The sequence below is a fragment of the Tachyglossus aculeatus genome, chromosome 4 (genome assembly GCF_015852505.1).
Source record: "Tachyglossus aculeatus isolate mTacAcu1 chromosome 4, mTacAcu1.pri, whole genome shotgun sequence".
In the NCBI taxonomy this organism is placed as follows: Eukaryota; Metazoa; Chordata; class Mammalia; order Monotremata; family Tachyglossidae; genus Tachyglossus; species Tachyglossus aculeatus.
The window spans coordinates 98,218,590-98,239,587 of record NC_052069.1 but is presented as its reverse complement, the minus strand read 5'-3'; the positions used below and the strand labels follow the sequence as shown (position 1 = coordinate 98,239,587).

General features: G+C 39.9%; 1 pseudogene; it reads right to left on the bottom strand.

The window, feature by feature from the left end:
- Window positions 1-3,496: 3,496 nt before the first annotated feature.
- On the bottom strand, window positions 3,497-3,649 carry LOC119927766 (annotated as a pseudogene).
- Between the last annotated feature and the right edge of the window lie 17,349 nt (window positions 3,650-20,998).

Here is a 20,998-nt window from a genome sequence, read left to right as displayed (position 1 = left end):
GAGTCAGAGGTCATGGGTTCTAATCCCAGCTCTGCCAATTGTCAGCTGTATGACTTTGGGAAGGTCACTTAACTTCTCTGTGCCTCAGTTACGTCATCTGTAAAATGGGGATTAAGTGTGAGCCCCACGTGGGACAACCTGATCACCTTGTATCCTCCGTAGCACTTAGAACAGTGCTTTGCACATAGTAAGCACTTTACAAATGCCATTATTATTATTATTATTATTATTATTATTATTATTAAGTGGGACAGGGACTGGGTCCAGTCTGATTAACTTGGATCTGCCCTATTGCTTAGAGAAGTGCTTGTCACATAGAAAACAGGTAACAAATATAAAAAAAATAGTAATAATAATTATGGTATTTTTTAAGCCCTTACTAAGTGCCAGGCATTACACTAAATGCTGAAGTGGACACAAGTAAATCGGGTTGGACACAGTCCCTCTCCCACATGGGGCTCACAATTACCATTTTACAGATGAGGTAACTGAGGCCCAGAGAAATGAAGTAACTCATCCAAGGTCACAAGGTTACTTAATGGAACAGGGCTTACATATTTGTTTAAGTACTACTCCTCGAATAGTAATACTCAACAGCAATAAGATAAGGAAAACATTTTAAATCTAATATTTATGGCCTTATTATACTTTCCCAAATACTTTGAAATGTGCAAGGATTCTAATTAGTAAAATTACAAATTCTTCACCAAGGATAATTAGCTATATCCAGCATGTCCTCTTGCCTCTGGCCCTGTGTTTTCACCTTTTCTCCATCTTTCTCACAATATTCTCATCTGTTTCTCTTCATTCTGCACTGTACTCTTCTCTTTCTGACACTTTCCACCATTCCTCTACTCCTGTGACTCCTTCTGCTCCCATCTTGTCTGTCTGTCTCACTCTTCATTTTCATTTGCCTATGACAGAAAAATCCTCAACACAAAACTGGTCAAGGAAAATTGTCAAAATTCAGGCTAAAAAGTTAAAGGCCTGATAAATGAGATAAGCCAGGCAATTCATGGACCTAAGAATACAGTAGCACCTTGACTGAGACTGAGGAAGAAAATAAAAACCACTTTTGGGTTGGGGGTGGGGGGAATATGACCAGCTCCCATCTCTGAGAATGGAAAAGAAGCTGCAATTATCTTCCAGGCAGTACCCAAAATAATAAGAAATAATCGCCTAAATTTCAAAGCATAAAATTAAGGACATAGATGTCTTACTGTTGGACTAAATTCCCAACAGAGGGAGATTAAGAGAGAAGTAGGGTGGGGAGAGGAATGGAAAGGAGACCAAAATGTTTAGGGAGAAAATAGTCTTATTCCTTTCACTTGAATTAGACCTAGGAGGTGTAGCCAGTCTTCCACCATTTTCCTTTTGAACTGATATCTTAACTCAGTCAATCAATAGTATTTAATGAGTACTTACTGTGTGTAGAGAACACTACTCAGTGCTTGGACAAGGACAATAGAAGAAGAAGAAGAAGGCAACAACACAATCTCTGCTCACAAGAAGCCAATGTGGAATGGGTAGTGTGTCCTAACCAGATTATGTTGTATCTGCCTGGCACTTAGCACAGTACTTGTCAGATAGTAAGATCTTAATTCTACAACGTTATTACTATTAAGAAGCATAAAATCTAGAGTTCTAGAGAAGTAGTGTGGCTCAGTGGAAAGAGCACGGGCTTGGGAGTCAGAGGTCATGGTTCTAATCCCGCCTCCACCACTTGTCAGCTGTGTGACCTTGGGCAAGTCACTTAACTTCTCTGTGCCTCAGTTCCCTCATCTGAAAAATGGGGATTAAGACTGTAAGCCCCACATGGGACAACCTGATCACCTTGTATCCCTCCAGTGCTTAGAACAGTGTTTCGCACATAGTAAGAGCTTAACAAATACCATCAAAAAAAAATCTAGAAGGAGAGACAGACATACAATTACAATAGAAGGAAGAGTAGATCAAATAATAGAGCATGTAAAAATGATACATATGCTCCATATGGGCAGGGATCATATCAATGAACTCCGTTATATTGCACTCTCCTAAGCACTTAGAACAGTGCTTGCATGCAGAAAGCACTCAATAATGCTTTGCACATAGTATGCGCCTAACAAATACCATCATCATCATCACTGATAGATTTTGTTTCTTGGTGGTATTCGTTTAGCACTTACTATTTGCCAGACACTGTAATAAGCCCTGGGATAGATACAAGCCAATCAGGTTGGACACAGTTCATGTCCCGCATGGGGCTCACAATCTAAATCCTCATTTTACACATGAGGTAACTGAGAAACAGAAATTATGCGATTTGTCCAAGGTCACATAGCAGACTAGTGCCTGAGTGCGAATTAGAACACAGGTAGTTCGGACTTCCAGGCTCATGCTCTATCCACTAGGCCATGCTGCTTCCCTTTCCTGCTCTGAGATCTTGGGCAACTAATTTAACTTATTTGGGCCTCCATCTCCTTATTCATGAAATAGGGATTAAATATCTGTTCTCCCTCTGAACTGTAGGATAGGGGCTGTATCTGATCTGATGATCAATCAATCACTTAATTATTAGTATTTATTGAAAGCTTTCTGCATAGAGAGCACTCTACTAAGCCCTTGGGAGAGTCCAACAGACTTTTTTTTGTTTTTTATTAGTATTTGTTAAGTGCTTACTTGCTAGGTACTGTACTAAGTGCTGATAATACCACCTGTGTGTCTACATGGTACTTTTATTACCAAAGCACCTTATACTCGCTAGTTATTTACTCCTCACAACACCCCTGCGAGGTAGGGTTCATTCATTCATTCAATCACATTTATTGAGTGCTTACTGTGTGCAGAGCACTGTACTAAGCACTTGAGAAGTACAAGTTGGTTCAGGTATTATTATCCCCAATTTATAGCTGGGGAAACTGAGGCATGGGGTGGTTAATTGACTTGCCCAAGGCCACACAGGGAATGGGTGTCAGAGGCAGGACTTGAACCCAGGACCTCCGGCTTTCAGGCTCTTCCATCGCACCATGCTGACTCCCTACATGCCCTGCCCACAAGGAGCTTACAGTCTGATGAACTTGTATTTGTTCCAGTGCTTAGTATAGTAGTTGGCACAGAATATAACAACACAATTATCATTACTATTATTTATTTATTTATTATCATTATTTGGTATACATGTATAAAGCATGAAGTTAAACAGATATGGCTCTTACTCTATGGCTTTGTGCTTATTAATGAAGGAAGAGTTTAGATCAATTTCCATCTTTATTCCACAGACATTTGAGTCATTTAATAATAAAAATAATAAATATAATTATTGTGGTATTTGTTAAGTGCTTCCTATGTGCCAAGCACTGTAGTGTTATCCACTAGAGTAGATGCAAGGTAATTTGGTCCCACATGGGGTCTCAATCAAAGTAGGAGGTTGAACAGGTATTAAATCTCCATTTTGCAGATGAGGGAACTCAAGCTTAGAGAAGTGAAGTGAATTGCCCAAGGTTACATAGCAGACAAGTGGTAGAGCTGGGATTAGAACCCAGGTCCTCTGGTTTCCAGGGCCATGCTCTTTCCACTAAGCCACATGCTTCTCAAGAGGATGTATCAGCTATTAAACTGATAGGAGCAGATACTACACAGGATCTTAGCCAGGAGGCCAAGAAGCAATTTAATTTAAAACAATTTTAAGGAGAGAGAGGGTTAGCCTGGGTGGAAGTGGCCCCAGGAGAAGTACTAAATTGACATGTCTGAAAGAGATCATTGGCTACAGCCAAAAGTATCAAGAACTATTCTCTGTGACTCAGCACTCAGGTCTGTACACATCCTGGCTGCTCTGACACATCTCTCTTGCCATTTGAGTTCTTGCAGAATCCATGTTACTGAAGAACTGCCTGGAGTCTTATCTTTCAGACTCTGCAAAAACTCTCTGTTAGGTTGATGACATGGACCATTGTTACTGTCAGGTTTGCATTATTAACAAGAAATACACAATTAAGGGTGTCTGAAATTCTGAAAATGACAGCAAAGGACCAGATGCTTCAGCTTCAGCTTTCTCCTTTTCAAAGACATTATATTTAGCCAGCTGTGCCAAATAAATGCAAGGCTTTTTTTATATCATTGCCTTTCATCTGATTAGCACTCTGTCTTAAAATCTGATATTGCATGAATACCTCTTACTGTGTGAGATATTGTATATGGATTTAAATTATGTTTAAAAATCTATCATCATTTCCTTCTGCCCTCCAGTGTTTCTTCTCTTTTCAGATGAAGTCTTCACTGCCTGCTATTTTGATCATGCTAGCAACTTCCTTAGAATCCAAGAGTAAAATTCTTACCCTGAAATACCAAAGTTCAGCTCTTCACCCTCTCTTCAAAACCTGTATTTATTGGTCTTTCTGACCTTCATCATTCCTCCTCATCCCTGGCCAGCCCTCATGAAAGTTGCTCACCTTCCCTTTATACAAATTGTCCCACTCTCTTTCTCCTGTATAACTTTCACTCCCTCTGCCTGGAATACATTTTCTTCCCATCTCATTTCCTGCAATGATCAGGGCCACATTAAGGGAAGTGAGGCCCCTGGACAGGAACATCCAGTGGGAGTGCTCTCTTGTGACCCTCAACGATGTCATTACAGCACCATCAGCCAGAAAATGTGTCTGTTTATTACATTGTACTCTCCCAAGCACTTAGTACAGTGCTCTGCACACATTAAGTACTTAATACAGATTGACTGACTGGCAGCAGAGATGTAGGGGAGCTGTGAGTGGCCTCGGAAACTGGGTCCATGAAGTCTTTTGTCTTCGCAGGGAAGGGGATGAAGAGAAGAAGGAAAGGACTGAGAAGGAGTCAGTACGACCCCCTGCTATGACCAAGAGGAGTTTCCTAGCTAGACTCTCTACTCCCCTTTCTCCCCATGCTTAGCTCTGTGCATTGTTATTCCTAAAGTGGAAGTGGGGGTTTGGAGAGGAAAAGTAGTGGTCAGGAGTCCCCCTTCTTCACCCAAGTCATAATGACACCCTGCCACAGAGCCATTTGGAAGGGAGAGAGGGAGAAAGGGAAAAAAGGAGAGAAGGAGGGAGGGAATGAAGGAGGGAGAAAGGGAATGGAGGGGAAGCATATAAGGGAGGGGAGGAAGGAAAAGGGAGGGAAGGGAGAGACAATCAGCTCTATAGCCCTCCAATATCAAACATACTTTTCCCCTTTCTATTCACTGTCACCTGTGTTGCACAGCAGCAGTATGGGAAGGAGTCAAAGGCAGATGATCAAGTGATCAAAACACTGGGCAGAGACTCAAGTTCTACTGTGTGGAAGAAGGCAATGGTAAACCACTTCTGTATTTATACCAAGAAAACTCTATGGATACACATACCAGAACGACCTTATGGCAGAAGATGGGGTTATGGGTGGAAGATGTCTGCACACAGTAAGCACTCAGCAAATACAATTGAATGAATGAATGAATATGCTGTATGACAGCTTCACTGTCCCACTGAGAACCAGTACCAGATCTCCTTTGTGCCATTAAGGATACTCCATCCTGTCCTACATCCTACCAACCCTGTGTTAAAGAAAAAAGCACCTGTAGCATGAGGCCTCCACAAAATCTTGGGAAGCCTGGTGGCTCTGTAAAGCTTACTGTATCTTGGACTTTGTACCACAAGAAGCCTGAAGTTCTTCTGCTGGAGCCATAGTAGGCTACTGACTTTTTTTAAAGGGTGGGGGGGGGGGGGTGGCTGTATATTTTTAGTTTTATTGTTTCATCAATCCTAATGTTCTTATCTCCAGCCCCCTCTCCCCAACCCATATTCTTAGATTGTGAGCCCCTAAGGGATAAGGAGAGTGCCTAAACTCTTACATGGGAATACTTTCCCAGCATTTGGTCCAGTGCTCTGCAGGCAGAGTAAATTCTATTTCCACTACTACTGCTAACCATGCCTTCCCCAAATCTCCATGTGATTTCAGACCACAGCAGTAATTAGCAGAGTACAGAAGGAAAAAGGCAGAGGATTTCAAGACTTCTCCATGGTCTCAGTGAATTTTAAAAGCATTTGACACTATCAGGAGGCCTGGGTCCTAGCAAGAAATGAAACAGTATGGTTCCCTCAAAAGCTTACTCAGATCCTAAGATTGCTTCATGATGGAATGATAGAGCAAGATCTGGAGAATTCTTGACAGATCCTCTTCCTATGCCAGGAAAGGAAAGTAGGGTAGTGTTCTCGGTTCTCTGTACTGCATTCATCCAAGCTCTTACAGTTGCCATGGTGCCGGGACATGGGGATTTAAACTGCTGTAGTGACTTCACCCCAAGCCTCCCCATCCAGTGGATGGATGAGTGAAACCTCTTAGAAGACAGTCTTTGAGAAATCCACAAAGATGGAGACATGGAAATGATGCCAGATACTGTCCGTAACAAATGCAAAGGGAACAATCTTTACATGCACAGAAATGGGCCAGAAAATGTAGGTCTTTTCAGCCACACTCAGCACACAGATAGAATCTTGCTGTCGCTTGTATTATCTTTGAACTTAGAAGTCACTTTTCTCTTCCTTCTATCCTCTCTATTTTTTGAAAAACTAATAGCATATTCCTTTGACTCACCCCAGTGAGTCATCTTTTTACTGGTGTAAATCTAATTTTCAAATTCTCTCTGCAAGAATGTGCAAATAAGGTCAACTATAAAAAGTGCTATTGCATTCTTACTGGGAATCATAAAATTATAGAATCATAGAACTGAAGGGGACCTATATAGCCTCCTTCCTTCAGGCAGATAGATAATAAACTACTTAGGATGGATGGGTGCCTTTTTTTTCTTTAAAAAGCCTGTTGGTAGCCATCTCAGTGTTTTACACCCCTGGTAGACAAGTCCTTGTTTCTTATGTCCAGCTAGAATCTCTGCTGCTTTAATTAAATCAACTTCACCTGTTCTCTCCTCATAGGATCAAACAATAAGTAGTTTTTTCTAAACTATGCAATTGGGAGAGTATAATAGAAGAGGACATAGCAACACCCTTGAGGAGCTTACAAAATAATCAGAGAGAGAAGCAGACAAATTGTTTTTAACTAGAGAGGGCAAGAGGAAAAGCATAGTTATGACTGGACAATGCTATCGGTAATTAATATCGGTACATTAATAAAGGAGTTATGAGAAGCAACATGTCCTAGTAGAAACAACCTGGGCCTGGGAATAAGAGGCCCTGGGTACTAATCCCATCTCTGCCATGTAGCTGCTATGTGACCTTAAGCAAGTCACTGAACTTCTCTGTGTCTCAGTTACCTCATCTTCAAAATGAAAATTGAATGGTTGTTCTCCCTCCTACTTAGGCTGTGACTTCCATGTGGGACAATATTATCTTGCATCTACCTCAGTGATAAGTATAGTGCTTGGCATATAGTAAACACAATACCATAGTGATTACACAAATCAATAGATACATAAATGCTAAGGATACCTGTTGAAATAACACAACTGGAGCACATGGGTTTTGGGAGGGTTTTGAAGATGGTGAACTCTGTGAACTGGAGGATTTGAAGAGAAAGTCCAGGAAGGAGAAAGCATCTGAGTAAAGAGTTTGGACTCGGAAAATTTGAGAACGAAGGGACATTTGGAATTCTGGGTTAGGAGGAGTGAAAAGCTTTTTCTCAGAGAACCTATTTTCCAACACATGTAAAATTTGCCAATTAATTAATAGAACTTATTGAGCACCTACTGAATGCCAAGTACTGCACTAAGAGCTAGGAAAAGTATAGGAGAAGCAGTGTGGCTCAGTGGAAAGAGCCCGGGCTTGGGAGTCAGAGGTCATGGGTTCTAATACCGGCTCCGGCAACTGTCAGCTGTGTGACTTTGGGCAAGTCACTTCACTTCTCTGGGCCTCAGTTACCTCATCTGTAAAATGGGAATTAAGACTGTGAGCCCCATGTGGGACAACCTGATCACCTTATACCCCCGAACACTTAGAACAGTGATTGCCACATAGTAAGTGCTTAACAAATGCCATTATTATTATTATTATATAAAGTAAGGCTTATCACTACAAAGACCTGGTTCCCTCAGTCTGTGGAAAGCACATGAAAATGAAAACGCTTTTCAGAACACTTAGGAGGTAATGTTCTGAACAGACACGTCAGTCAGGCAGGGGAGATGGAAACACTATTCATTACCCAATCTAAATCTGACTTGCATGCTAATTGCATTTTAATTGGATTCCATTCTAATTGAATTGTTAATGCAAATCAAAAATGTCTACTTAAATGGGCATATTTCAGAGATCAGCTGGTCAAGTAATGCTTACTACTTATGAGTATTAATTAGTGACACACTGCCCCAATTCTCCATTGACTAAAATTGCATTCAGAGCTGTCTGTAACTAAGTAAAATGTAGAAGTCCTGTTTTCTTGCACTAGTGGTTGCTAGAATGACTGGGTTTCTAGAAGCATTGTTCGCTCGCTAAGGAATAAATCTTGAGACAAATGACAATTGCCCAACTCGACTGTTGTCTACTTTAGCCTGAAGCCATTCATTGGCTCTGCTTGCTGAGAGATATATTCCTCATCCCAAGCAGCTTGAGCAGATTTTAGTGAGTCCCAGTAAACATCTGAAAGGTTGTTTTAGGGAAACGCAGCAGGCATTGAGAAGAGTGAGGAAAACAAACAAAAAGAAATACTTCAAACAGCGTGTGGGAAGCATATGGAATTTGTTACCACAGAAAATTGTACAGGAAAAAAATATTAGAGGAGTTTGGATAAAATCACTTGCAAGCTGTCCATCATGGGTTACTAGAGGGAAAGTTAAAGATAAAGAAGGAAAGTTTAAGGATGCTACATTCCAAAACAATTGAAAATGGTGGCAAAGGCGGCAGTACTAACAAGCTCCTCCAAACACCTTGTCACCCTATTGGAGTGTGCGAATCCTAGTTTGTATGAAACATTGACCTAGCCCATTTTGGATTCATTCGATTCCCATTGTTTCCCCACTATCATTTCAGCAAAATTCCCCTTGGTTGAAGTGGCTATTCCCATTTTTCAACCTTTCTCTGACCAGGAGCCATTTTTCTTGTATATTGGATTACACAAAGGCAAAAAGGCCAAAGGTAAAATGGCAGCCAAGGAAAAAATGTAATGCCTACGTTAAAAAGAGGAGCATTTTTTAGAATTTAGAGGCCTGTCCTGCAGAATGAAGCCCGATAATAAACTAGGCCCTCCCACATGATACTGCACTCAAGGACTCCTAGGTACAATCATGCTAGGAAATTGTAACTACTACCATAGGTACAAATGTAGCATTTTGAGTTTAATGACAAAAGAGGGTGGGCATTATGGGAGAAGAGGAGGAGGAACAGGGCCAGGAAGGGAGGAAATAGTAAAGAATTGTCTACAGAGATTTTTGAAATATGACAGAGAGTCTTAGAATAGGGAAATGAGAGGGAAGACAGAGACCCTGATTGGAGAAAGGAAAGAAAAATGAAAGTGGTGTGGGAGGGAGAGGGAGAAACAAAGTGAGGCGGAGAAGATAGTCTGCTATATGGTATTAAAGGTTTTAGAGTCTTCCAATTCTGATTTTACAAATGCATTATACCTCATTTACTTGGAGGAAGATTTTGTACTGGGATAAGCTATTAAAATATTTAGAAGTTGCTGACAAGATTTGTGGCAAGACTTTTTCCACTCTTAATTCCACAATAGTTTCTCAGAAAAAAAGTGTTCTTTTCTCTCCTGCAAAAATAATAATAATAATAATGGCATTTATTAAGCGCTTACTATGTGCAAAGCACTGTTCTAAGCGCTGGGGGGAGATACAAGGTGATCAAGTTGTCCCACGTGGAGCTCACAGTCTTAATCCCCATTTTACAGATGAGGTAACTGAGGCTCAGAGAAGTGAAGTGACTTGCCCAAGGTCACATAGCGGACATGTGGTGGAGCCGGAATTCGAACCCATGATCTCTGACTCCAAAGCCCGGGCTGTTTCCACTGAGCCACGCTGCTTCACTGTAAAAGCTTTTTGATTAAAAATGCTTTTAATCAAACATGCTACAAAATTGGGTTGTCCTTCTTGGAAAATGAAATATAACAAAGTTTTCCCTAAATAAACAAGATTATAGTGAAATAAAGTTTTTCCATTTCAGGGATTGAGGATTCATATACTCAGGTAAAGTTGTTATTTTTAAGAATCTGATATTTTGAGAATATTCTCTGCATTACTGAAGGTAAACTATAATCTTAAATGTGATAACCATTGGCCAGTCTTGCAGTTTTGTCATATTCTTAAAAGAGTATTCAAGATGGGTTTATATGAAGATGTTTCATAAAAGCTTCCAATTTTAGATGGTTTAGCTCAAATGACTTTTTATAAAGGATATTTTTTGATATTGATGCTCACTATTAAAATCTAGCATGGCTTAGTGGAAAGAGCATGGGCTTGGGAGTCAGAGGATCTGGGTTGTAATCCTGGCTCCTCCACTTGTCTACTGTGTGACCTTGGGCAAGTCACTTAACTTCTCTGTGCCTCAGTTACCTCATCTGTAAAGTGGGGATTAATACTGTGTGCCCCAGGTGGGACAATATGATCACCTTGTACCTACCCCAGTGCTTAGAACAGTGCTTGGCACACAGTAAGCACTTAAATGCCATAATTATTATTATTAAATACTTCTCAAGCAGAGAGTTGAAATTTCATAACAATGACACAGTGAAATTAATTGGGCATCAAGATCATAACTCTAGACTGTAAACTTGCAGTGGCCAGGGAATATGTTTACCAACTCTGTTGCATTATACTCTCCCAAGTGCTTAGTGCAGTGTTCTGCAAATAGTAAGTGCTCAATAAATATCATCAGTGATAATGATGATGATGACTATATTGAAGAGTTGCCAACTTGTACTTCCCAAGTGCTTAGTGCAGTGCTCTGCACACAGTAAGCACTCAATAAATACGATTGAATGAATGAATGAAAGAGTTAGACTTCTTTGGCAAAAAATATTTTGTATGACAACATCATTCTAATGAGCAAATTAAAAAATCACTTCAGAATTTCTGACACCACTGGTGAAACCAGCTGGCAAATGACAAAACTCAGCCACATTTTTCTTGGAGGACAGCAATATTGGCAATGCTTCCAATATGATATAATCACACCAGAGGCAGTCTGGAATGCTGGATAGAGCTTGGGCCTGAGAGTCAGAAGGTCATGGGTTCTAATCCAGGCTCTGCTACTTGTCCGCTATATGACCTTGGGCTAGTCACTTAACTTCTCTATACCTCAGTACACTCATCTCTAAACTGGGGATCTGTGAGCTCAATGTGGACCAGGGACTGTGTACACCTGACTTGCTTGTGTCCACCCCAGTGCTTACTACCAGTGGCTGACACATAGTAAGCACTTAACAAATTATTATTATTATTATTATTATTATTATTATTATTCAGATTCTATTGGCTGGGTGTCAGCAGCTCCCAGGATACATCCAGAGGGTAGCAGTCTGAGCCTGTCTTCCTAGAGACAACCCAATTTCTGGTCCTCTTTATGGCCACTGATATCCACATCAGGGTCATGGCAGAACTTGGAGTTCCAGGGCAATTACCTGGCTAATTTGATCAATGTAGGTATTGAAATGAGTCTGACAAAAACAAAATTGGTTTTGGGACATAAATGGCTGCGACTTTCTGTCACTACTGGTGAAACCAACTGTCAAATGACAAAACAGCCTCATTTTTCTTGGAAGAGAGCAATATTCACAATGTTTCTGAGATGATATAATTACACCAGAATGTTCAGGTGTTGTACTTATGCATTATCATTTTTAAGCAGCACGATCTGGTGGAAAGCTCTTGCAGGGAACCTGGGTTCTAATCCTGCATCTGCTGCTGTCTGATCCTGGGGAAACAACTTCTCTCTGCCTCATTGCCCTCATATACAGAATTGGGATTCAATATCTGTTCAATGCCTTAGTCTGTGAGTCCCATATGAGGCCTGAGGATTTTTTTTTAATCTACCCCAGAGCTTAGTACAATGCTTGGGCACATAATAGTCACTTAAATACCAAGATCGTTATCCCTTGAGTCTGGAAACTCGTTGTGGGCAGGGAACATATCTACCAACTATGTTATATTTACCTATCCCAAGCACTTACTACAGTGCTTTTTACACAGTAAGCTCTCAATAAATATAACTGATTGATTATTGTTGTATTTGTTAAGTGCTTATTAGGTGTCAAGCACCGGAGGAGTTACAAGCTAATCAGGTCGGACAGAGTCCTCATTCCACAAGGGATGCACAGTCTAATTAGGAAGGAGAACAAGGATTGATTCCCCAATATACATTTAAGGAAAATGAGGCACAAAAGAAGTTGTTATTTGCCCAAGGTCACACAAGAATCATCATGGCCTAGTGGATAGAGCATGGGTCTGTGAGTCAGATGACCTTGGGTCTAACCCTGACCCCACCATGTCTCCTGTGTGACTTTAGTCAAGTCACAACTTTTCTGGGCCTCAGTTTTCTCATCTGCAAAATTTGGTTCAATACCAGTTGCTTTTCCTACTTAGACTGTGAGCCCCATGTGGATAGGGACTGTGTCTAACCTGATTATCCTGTTTCTATATCCTAGTGTTTAGAACAGTGCTTGGCACACCATAAGGGTATAATGAATAACACCATTATTATTATTGTTATCACACATCAGGCAACTGGCAGAATGGAGTTTAAAACCCAAGCCTTCTGACTCGCAGGTTCATTCTCTTTCTACCAGGCCATTCTACTCTTCTGCAGGTATTACTGAACTTTCATACAATTAGTATATGGTTGTATTATTTCTCTGAAAAAATGTACACAAAGATGCTTAGCTTTCAAAGAAGCCAGATGTGTTTTGTATCTTGAAAGACACAGGGTAACTGACAGTTCATTCCACATTTTATGCACATAGTGCTTGTTCTTTTCTCCACCGATGCATTGCCTGATCACAACCTTCTATTGCTGCCAGTGCTCTGCAAACAGTAAGTGCTCAATAAATATAATTGAATGAATTAACTGTTTTAGAGAATAACTCTTGGTACTGGATCTTCCTAAAGTTTCCTCTAAAGAAATCATTTGTATTATGAAAATCTAGTCTGTCTAATGAGGTGACCTCTCTAGTTTGAAACTGCAGTTCACTCAGGAAAAAAAAAATGTTTACATTTGCTCTAAGCTCTCTAGTAAACCCCCTTTTAATTCACTTTTCTGCATCTGCTTGAGCTTCCTGAGCTCCTCTATTTTCCCCTACATGACTGCCCAAGTGTGATGCTGTAAACATTTCTTCAATTCTAATAAGCTCACTTCATTCCAAAAATAGCCCTCCATGTTGGTCATTTTCCCCTGTTGTTTAATGTAGTAAATAGCTGGTAGGCAAGGCTGGTCAAACTGCTCAAAAGCTGAATGTGCATTCTGTAGAAGGTTCAGGGATAACTATCACAGGTTTATGGACCTTCAATTTGATGTGAAGTCTGATGTTCCACTATTGTCAAACTCTGTCAATGCCATGCTGATCTTTTAGCATTTTCTTTTTTTTTCTCTTCCTGCATTGCATTGCCTGTGCAGAAGCATTTGGTGTCATTATTACATTCACTGTCATTCATAACAGTTTTGGTTATTCATAGGATTTCTCAAAAATGTCTAAAGGGAATCCTAAATTAGCATACTGGTAAGAAAATAGAGGAAAAAGGTAGATGCAGGATAACAGTTTTCTGTTCCCAGCAGGAACAGCTGCATATTAAAGTCAAAGAGAGGGAATATCACAAGGAAAATTCTTTGAACTATGTTAAAGGCATCAGTCAGTGATAAGTCTACCTGCTAAAGGTTCAGATCTATTTTTTGCATCTCAAATTACTTATACTTGAAAAGTTTTTTGTTGTTGGTTGTGATGGTACTTTTATTAATTCTGAACTTGTAAAACTCTTATGTTGGATTGACTGTTGCTGGGCTTTATCTTTCCATTAGATTGTAAGCTCCAAAATGCAGCGTGCCCATGTAATTAAACTATGTAAATCCCAAATCAATCAATAGTATTTATTGACCACTTACTGTAGGCAGAGTTCTGTACTAAGCACTTGGGAGAGTACAATATAACAGAGTTGGTAGGCATGTTTCCTGCTCACAATGAGCTAACAGTCTAGAGGGATAATAACTGGTGTATAAGGAGGGCTGCATTGTGCAAATAACATAAGCCGCTAATTGACAGACTGGGCAAAGAAAAATGGCATAATTCTAGCTAATGAGCAAAGCAGGAGACACAAAGGAAAAGCAATGGACTGAAGAAAAAACAGCAGCTCATTTCCCTCAGGACACAGAACCTATCACTGAGATTTCAAGGATATAGGGTGGCTTTTACTCTGGTTTTCAGCTGATCTGTCCTGTGTCAAGATTGATACAGCAACAAAATCCTTTTTATTTGATATTTTAATTTTAAATGCCCACAACTTCTGACTTGGCTCTTGCCATGGGGACCCACACCTTGGAAGTAGTGCTACTGTTTTTAAAAATATTATTATTATTAATTATTATATTTGCTAAAAGTCTTGCTCTGTGTCAACACTGTTTTAAGCACCTCGATAGATGTGTCAGACACAGCCCCTGTTCCACATGGAGCTCACAGACTAAGTAGGAGGGAGAAAAAGCATTTAATCCTCATTTTACAGTTGAGAAAAATGAGGCAAAGAGGAGGTGAAGTGACTTACCCAAGGTCACACAGCAAGCAATTGGCAAAGCCAGAATTGAAACCCAGGTCATCTGACTCCCAGGCCCGTGGTCTTTCCACTAAGCCAAGTTGTTTCTCATAATAATAATAATAATAATAATAATAATAATAATAATAATAATGGCATTTGTTAAGCACTTACTATGTGCAAAGCACTGTTCTAAGCACTGGGGGGGATACAAGGTGATCAGGTTGGCCCACGTGGGGCTCACAGTCATCATCCCCATTTTACAGATGAGGGAACTGAGGCTCAGAGAACTTAAGTGACTTGCCCAAGGTCACACAGCAGACATCTTGCGGAGCCGGGATTCAAACCCATGACCTCGGACTCCAAAGCCCGTGCTCTTTCCACTGAGCCACGCTGCTTCTACAACTTCTCATAGCATTCTACAATGCTTCTCATTGTGTTTATGGGAAATTGGGAAGACAACACATGACTCTAGGGAGAAGGAGGGAACCTATTTATGTGTGAATTTACTGTGTCAGTTTATCACAAGTCAAAACCTAAATAACCAAACTGCCTCTAAATGTTGCCAACTTGTACTTCCCAAGTACTTAGTACAGTGCTCTGCACACAGTAAGCGCTCAATAAGTACAACTGAATGAATGAATGAATGAGATTCTCTTCAGGATAGGAAGAACTGGAGAAAACATGTAAAAAGCAAACCATCCTTGTATGACTAAGGCCACACACTCGGCCACACACTGGGGACATAAGTGATAATTGAGAAGCAGTGTGGCCTAGTAGGAAGTGCATGGGACTGGCAGTCAGAGAACCTGGGTTCTAATCCTGGTTCTACCAATTCCTTGCTTGCTGTGTGACCTTGGAAAAGTCACTTAATTTCTCCATGCCTCAGTTTTCTTAACAGTAAAATGGGGAATACCAGTTCTTTCTATTTAGACCATGAGCCCCATAGAGATGGGGGCTATGTCCAGCCCCATAAACTTCTATCTCTCTGAGTGCTTAGAATACTGTGTGACTTGCATAATACCATTAACAAATGTAACGTGGCTTAATGGAAAGAGCTTGGGCTTGGGAGTCAGAGGTTGTGGGTTCTAATCCTGGCTCCACCACTTGTCAGCTGTGTGACTTTGAGCAAGTCACTTCACTGCTCTGTGTCTTAGTTACCTCATCTGTAAGATGGGGACTGTGAGACCCACGTGGGACAACTTGATTACCTTGTACCTACCCCAGCACTTAGAACAGTGTTTAGCACATACCATTATTATTATTATTGTTACTGGGTTTTAGTTAATGGTTTTTATTGAGTGCTTACTATGTGTAGAGTACTTGGGAGAGTATGATACAACAGAATTAGCATAATAATAATAATGTCTCAAGAGGCACAAGAAATATCAAAAATGACTAATCATGTTTCAGGGCAAAAGGATATCTTCTATATATCTTAGTATCTTCGGGGTAGAATCCCCAAACAACTTGAAAGAGGATGAGAATGTACTTGTCATGTTTTAGCTACAATACTTGTACTTCATATTGTACATGCGTTCCTTCATTGCCTTCAAAAGAGTTCTATCATGTGATTTCCTCTCACTATAGCATTTATAATAGTTTTTTAGTTCTTCATTTTTATTCTTACCCATAATTTTACCAAATTCCTTTTATGCAGTTTTATTCTGATTAATGTACACACAGTGGACTCACCACAGTCACAAGGGTAGTGCTATATGCATGCCTTCCTAGGCCTAAAGCTTCCTCCTTTCCTCCCCCAGCCTCACAGCCCAATCACTGTTTAGAAACTGTTAGTGAGACGATCACAGATCACAGCAATAGTTTAGAAGGCAATGCTGAGCCTGAATGTACCATAGATAGAGATGGGAGGGACATTACCCTTTGGTAAACCCAAGGTTTAAACATCAGGGGATCCCTAGAATTCATTAAATACTAAATAGCCTTACCGTTGGTTTCAACAAAGTATATACTGTGTTGTTGCTCATTCATCTTTAGTTGCCATTTTATTGCCTGAAAAATGTCATTACTTAATTTATGCAATGAGAATAATCTGATGCAATCAACACTGAATAATATCTTCAGGATTTATGAGAGTATTTATACCCATAAACAAATATATCATCATCATCATCAATCGTATTTATTGAGTGCTTACTATGTGCAGAGCACTGTACTAAGCACTTGGGAAGTACAAATTAGCAACATTGTGTACACACACACACACATATATATATATACACATAAATAATGTGTGTGTCTACATGTCTGTACTTATAATATACACATATATAATTAGATTGTACATGAAATTATATCAAGCTCACTGTTTGCAAATTCATTAAACTGTATTTATTGAGCACTTACAGTGTGCAGAGCACTGTACTAAGTTCTTGGAAAGTACAGTTCAACAATAAGTTCCTTGTGGGAGCATGTCACATTGTAGTTTTATACTTTTCTAAAGCTTAATACAGTGTGCTGTACCACGTGGGCACTCAAAATGGGAAGCATCATGGCCTAGTGGAAAAGACAGTCCAGGGAGCCAGAGGACCTGGTTCTAACCTCAATTTCACCACTTGCCTGCTGTGTGATGATGGGCAAGTCATTTTCTGTGCCTCAGTTTCCTCCTACTTGAACAGTGACTCCCATGTGGGACAGGGAATGTGCCTGACCCTATTATCTTGTATACCCCCACCTCACTCAGTACTGACATGGCAGAGCAATCAGTCAATTAATGGTTTTCACTGAGCACTTATTGTGTGAAGATCACTGTATTAAGCCCTTGGGAGAGTACAATGCCACAGAGTTGGTAAGACACATTCCTTGCCCACAAGGAGTTTGTAATTTAGAGGAAAATTTACAAACCAGAAGCATTAAAATGAGAAATCTTTTTTCTAGTGGTATTTGTTAAATGCTTCCCGTGTGTCAGGAACTGTACTAAAAACTGAGGTAGATACAAGATAACTGAGCTGAACACAGTCCCTGTCATTCATTCATGCATTCAATCATATTTACTGAGTGCTTACTGTGTGCACAGCACTGTACTAAGCACTTGGAAAGTACAATTTGGCAACAGATAGAGACAATCCCTACCCAACAACAGTCTCACAGTCTAGAAGGGGGAGGCAGTCAACAAAACAAACCAAGTAGGCAGGCATCAATAGCATCAAAATAGATAAATAGAATTACAGATATATACACATCTCACATAGGGCTCACAATTAAATTCCCATATTACAGATGAGGAAACCAAGGCATAGAGAAGTTAATTGACTTGTCCAAGGATACACGGCACTTTAACAAATACCACAGATGTTATTATCACTATTGTCATTATCTTTATCATCATTATTGATAATAATAATAATATGGCTACTATTACTACGTCTAAGAATTCCAAATGGTGTCTGCATCAATAAGAATTTACAGAAAATATGAATTTAAAGTTAAGAACAAACACTCAAATAATGGGCAATATCAATGTCATGTGCAGTTGAATAATGTGTGACTCAAGTTTTCTGGAGATACATCTTAAAATCCTGAAAAAAATAAGTATTGATGAAATGACAAAGCCAACACTAAAGAGATATATTTACAACCCCTTCATTGCAATTCACATAAGTCAGCAACTGAATGTGGGGGAAGAAACTAGGGATTTTTTATGTATCTGGAAAGCTTACTTAAATATTAAATACTGATTAAGGAAAAATCTGCCACTAAATGAAAATATTCATATTTATCCTTAATATCAGATGTCCTAAGTGTGGAATTTTACATCTCTCCACTTCATAAACATCAGCTTAAATGTGGTCTATTCTGGTCCTCCGCTTTGCTGTAGTGTAACCTAGTAGAAAACTCACAGTCCTGGGAGTCAGAAGGACCTAGGTTCCATTCCTGGCTCCTTCACTTGTCTGCTGTGTGACCTTGGGCAAGTCACTTAACCTCTCTGTGCCTCAGTTCCCTCATCTGTAAAATGGACATTAAGACCATGAGCCCCATGTAGGACATGGACTGTGTCTAACCTGATTAGCTTGTTTTTATCCCAGCACTTAGTTCTTTGCCTAGCACATTGTAAATATTTAACAAGTACCATTTTTAAAAAGAGCATTTTAACCCAAACACAGGGTAATATCTGATAATGGTAGAAAGAGCCAAGTATTTTCTAAGGCAATACCACATTTCTCAAAAACTAGTGCTTATTTGGGGAAGAGAAGTATTGCCTTAGAAAAATACTTGACTCTTTCTACCATTATCAGATATTACCCTGTGTTTGGGTTAAAATACTCTTCTCTTCCCCAAATAATAATGATAATAATGATGGCTTTTGTTAAGCATTTATTAAGTGCCAAGAACTCTTCTAAAGCGCTGGTGGGGTTACAAGGTAATCAAGTTGTCCCACATGGGGCTCACAGTCTTAATCCCCATTTTCCAGATGAGGAAACAGAGGCCCAGAGAAGTTAAGTGATTTGCCCAAAGTCACACAGCTGACAAGTGGTGGAGCTGGGATTTGAATCCATGACCTCTGACTCCCAAGCCCGGGCTCTTTCCACTGAGCCCGAAATGTGGTGCACACCTCCCTCCCCTAATACCAAGAGGATAATCAGTATTGATGACCCTTTAAGCACTTTTTATAATCCTTTAAACACCCTTTCCCCAGGCCCACAGTCCTTCTGTACATACCCATCTACAATTTCTTTGAATGTCTGTCTCCCCTACTAGAGTGTAAACCCCATGAGGACATGGCTTACCCCTATCAACTCTCTTGCATTCTATTCTCTCAAGCACTTAGTACAGGGCTCTGCACACAGTAGACAAATAATAAATACCATTGTTGGATTGATTGTTTTTATCACATACTCCAGGAAGGTCATTCTCATACCTGCACAGAGATCACATTAAAGAATCAGAATAACCTAAACTAGGGCTTTCTAACCCTTGGTGTTAGAAGCCACACAGAGAATTAGGCTTAGGGCCCCTGTTATAAACCTGTAGGATTTATTGGGGAATGTGTTCACAGACCATTTCTTAAGACTTCAAGGTAAACAGATTGAGAACCACTACTCCTGATCAAGTGGGGATTCAATACCTGCTCTCCCTCCTACTTAGACTGTGAGCCCCATGTGAGACAGGGACTGTGCCTAATTTGTGTAGCTTGTACCTGCGCCAGTGCTTAGAACAGTTCTCGACATATAGTAACTGCTTAACAAATACCATAATAACAAATACAATAATTATAATAACATTAATAATCATAATAATAATGATAGCATTTGTTAAGCGCTTACTATGTGCAAAGCACTGTTCTAAGCACTGGGGGGATACAAGGTGATCAGGTTGTCCCACGTGGGGCTCACAGTCTTAATCCCAATTTTACAGATGAGGTAACTGAGGCCCAGAGAAGTTAAGTGACTTGCTCAAAGTCACACAGCTGACAAATGGTGGAGTCGGGATTTGAACCCATGACCTCTGACTCCTAAGCTCCTGCTCTTTCCATTGAGCCATGCTGCTTCTCATGATATTGTTCAAAAATCATACATTTAGAATTCCAGGCTAAGTTGTCTCTGACTGACCAGAAGTCTACCAAAAAGCAGTTCTGGAGAGCAAGCTTAGGCAGTGAATCCTCAGTGTTATTTTTTAAGCACTTAGTCTGTGCAGAACACTGTATGGAGTACTTGGGAGCATACAGGAGTGACCATTTGTCACAACCATATTTCATTCTCGAAAAGTCTTGCTTTTTACTTTCTTTCAGATTATGTAGATGACAAGGGAAGTGAGGTAATAGAAGCTATTGTCTTTAGCATGCACTTTAGAGCATATAACCTTTAAAGTAACATACATTGAACTGGACTTCTGAAGAAGATATAACTGGAAGCCATATTAACCCATTTAAATTTACCTGATTATTATTTATTATCAAAAAGCAGTAATTCCATCAATAGAAACCATGTGGCCTGAAAGATATAATTTAGCTTTTAACAATGACCAACTCACTGTCAGAATATAGCATGCCACTGGTAAACTTATAGAGTCAAAGGAATTTCATGTTTTGGCCCTCAGAGGCCATATTTTACAGGATGGACCTTAAATTGGCAGGGTGGTTACATACCAATTCCTTTATTGGTAAATACAAAATGAATCTGCAAATAATTGCTCCCACAATTAGCTTAATTCTTGTTACAATTACCTACTTGTAGCCCCCAAATTAAGGTGAAGTACCAAATTACATTCACAAGTATCCAACCGCACAAGTCAAATGAGGCATAAATATCTGTGTGTGTGACAAAGGGAACACCATGTTTATAAATTTATCTGAAAATGAAGCTGTCATTG